The sequence below is a fragment of the Octopus bimaculoides genome, chromosome 23 (assembly GCF_001194135.2).
Source record: "Octopus bimaculoides isolate UCB-OBI-ISO-001 chromosome 23, ASM119413v2, whole genome shotgun sequence".
Classification (NCBI taxonomy): Eukaryota; Metazoa; Mollusca; class Cephalopoda; order Octopoda; family Octopodidae; genus Octopus; species Octopus bimaculoides.
In genome coordinates, this window is record NC_069003.1 from 27,222,175 (window position 1) to 27,225,416 (window position 3,242).

At 39.4% G+C, this 3,242-nt stretch overlaps 2 non-coding genes across 2 annotated transcripts; one reads left to right on the forward strand and one right to left on the reverse strand.

The window, feature by feature from the left end:
• Positions 1 to 559: 559 nt before the first annotated feature.
• Trnai-uau (transfer RNA isoleucine (anticodon UAU)) lies at positions 560 to 668 on the reverse strand. Its single transcript has 2 exons — positions 631 to 668; positions 560 to 595 (listed from the first exon to the last, which is right to left on the reverse strand). It is a non-coding gene; the product is annotated as a tRNA-Ile (tRNA).
• A 268-nt stretch (positions 669 to 936) lies between these two features.
• On the forward strand, positions 937 to 1,045 carry Trnai-uau (transfer RNA isoleucine (anticodon UAU)). The gene is made up of 2 exons: positions 937 to 974; positions 1,010 to 1,045. It is a non-coding gene; the product is annotated as a tRNA-Ile (tRNA).
• The last annotated feature ends 2,197 nt before the right edge of the window (positions 1,046 to 3,242 follow it).

Below are 3,242 nucleotides of genomic sequence, written 5' to 3' on the forward strand. Positions count from 1 at the left end.
AGACACAAACACAACTAGAATATTCCCATCCCTCCTAAGACAACATTTTCTACCTACTAACTAACGCAACAAGCTCTTCGACATTAATAATGCTAAGATTAGCTATTCCCGCTAGAACATTGGTACATACCTGAAACAACTAAGAGAGCTCCCGCCACAAGAATCAGTTTGAAAGGCAAAAACATGCCAATATGCTTGCATAGAGGGTTGTGACTCTTCATAACATTGATAAATGTAAGTATTAAACACTCTGATGTCTCTAAAAAAAATTGCACCGAACTCACCGCAAAATCGATTCAACAAACATATGTACATCATTTACATTTGACGGATATTTGTCCTCATCTTGTTTGTTGTTAACACAGCGTTTCGACTGATATACCCTCCAGCCTTCATATATATATAACAACATGAACAAGAATGAGAAATATCACATCTTTAATTGTTGATTACACCATACATTAGCGACGATCATTCTATTGTGCCAGCATATTTAAATATAGAAAAAAAAAACATATCAGTGAAATCAATATATATAAAATTCACGACAAAATATCGATGCCCCGGGTGAGGTTCGAACTCACAACCTCCGCATTCCTCATCCGTGACTCACACAGCCAAGGTACTGTCTATAAGTACGGCGCGCTAACCGATTGTGCCACCGGGGCAACTGACAGCATTTACTATATTTTAATTATTTGATGGTTGCCATAGTGGCGCAATCGGTTAGAACGCCTTACTTATAGACATTACCTTCGGGCAGAGTCGATAGTCATTGAGAAGGCTGCAAAAGAGCAACGAAAGATCTTTGACAAAAACAAATCGGATATTTGATAACAGAATAGAATTGAACCAATGTGTGTGTTAATTATATTGACATGCTGTCTCACCCTAGATAATTGATATTTAGTCATATATTTCAATTACACGCCGGTTGCCCCGGTGGCACAATCGGTTAGCGCGCCGTACTTATAGACAGTACATTCACCGTGCGAGTCACGGATGAGGAATGCGGAGGTTGTGAGTTCGAACCTCACCCGGAGCTCTGATATTTTGTCGTATATTTTTAATTATTATATATATGTGTGTGCTGTGAGAAAGAAAGCGAGATAAAGTTACTAATTTGAAGCAGTCATTTGTTTTTCGCATAAACGCGGTTCCTATTCGAATTCGAGAGGGACACATTCTCTCCGTTTTTTTTTTTGTTAGGTACCGTATCGACATGTCTGCTATTTCTAGCTGGTTGAACGTAGAGACTTCCCGTGTTGTTATCGGTGTTTAATCACGTATCAGTGCTGTGCTACTAATCCTGTGGTGAAGAACGGCGTTCTAGCTGAGACATCCGTTGTTCTTAACGCTGTTGTTTTTGTTATTGTTGTTGTTTGTTGTTGTTGTTGTTTGTTGTTGTTTGTTGTTTTGTGTAACAAAGATCAGATTACTCAGTATGCCCCACTCTATTGAGTGTCGGACGAGAATTTCAAGGAAGATTTGATGTCAGTTTTTAGAAGGGCGAATAAGTCAATTTGTCAGAAAATAAGACAAAAAAATAATAATAATAATAATGATAATAATAATAATAATAATAATAATAAAAGTCAAACATAAAATAATAATAATAATAATAATAATAATAATAATAATAATAATAATAATAAAAGCAAAACAAAACGAAAAAAAAAATGCAGTTGCTTTGCGATATTTGTTCCAGCTCTCTGCGCACAGAATTCAACTCCTGCCAAGGTCAACTTAGCTTTTTTTCCCCCTTTTTATATTTTGTCAAGGTCAATAAAATAAAGTATCGGCACAGAGTAGAAGACTGGGAGAATCAAAAGGATGTCTAAATCCATTTCCCAGTTTAACAACCGCACAAGTTGGCACTTGTGTGCCTGTAGCAGATTTCGGAGGCTCAATGGCCCAGCGGACTAGCGGTCGAAGGATCGCGGTTTCGATTCCCAGACCGAACGTTGTGAGTGTTTATTGAGCGAAAACACCTAAAGCTCCACGAGGCTCCGGCAGGGGGTGGTGGCGAACCCTGCTGTACTCTTTCACCACAACTTTCTGTCACTCTTACTTCCTGTTTCTGTTGTACCTGCATGTCAAAGGGGCCAGTCTTGTCACACACTGTGTCACGCTGAATCTTCCCGAGAACTACGTTAAGGGTACACGTGTCTGTGGAGTACTCAGCCACTTGCACGTTAATTTCACGAGCAGGCTGTTCCGTTGATCGGATCAACTGGAACCCTCGTCGTCGTAAGCGACGGATTGTCACGACGACATAGCAGATTTCACTGTGGTGCAAGATTCACATCATCAGTTTAAGGAGATCTTACTCACTTCTTTATGCCAATTTCGATGGCTCTGCTTCTCCTGTGGTCAGCCTCACAGAATCTACAGGTGTAGAGAAATAGACTGGACGGTGGAGTGGATGCAATGTGTCCGGATTGTTAAAATGCATCCTATAGGATTTATTACTGCGTGTCAATATCAACAGCAGCAACTACTACTACTACTACTACTACTACTACTACTACTACTACTACTACTGCTAACACTACTAACACTATTACTACCAACAGTAACAACAACAAGCACCACCACCACTGCTATTGCTACAACTAATACCCTCCACAGCAGCTACTACCACAACTACCACAATTATTACTACTACCACCACCACCGCCACCACTACGACCAATACCACCACCATCTCTACTACAACCACCATCACCACAACTACTTCTACCACCACCACCACTACTACTACTACTACTACTACTACTACTAGCCCAATAACAGCATCAGTATTCAGAAGATAGAAGTGACTGTTTTTCCACGACGAGAAACCGAGACTGATGTACGGAAGACCTGAATGCAGTAATTTACAACGCTACGATGAATGGTGACATTGTTGAAATATGTAGGACAATCTTGATGGTATGAAGACGATGTCACGCGAGGAGGAATATGTGTTTTGGGGTCTGTGTGTCGCTAGTGTCACTATACGTGCGTATATGGCGTGCACATATGTATACGTACATACATACATACATACATATATATATATATATATATATATTTAAATATATATATATATGCGTATATGTGTGTGCGTGTGTGTCTGTGTGTATCTACAGACATAGAAACGGAATCTATATATACAAGTGGGTGAGTATGTATGCATGTATATATGCATATATATGTGTGTGTATATATATATATATGTGTGTGTGTGTGTGTTTGAA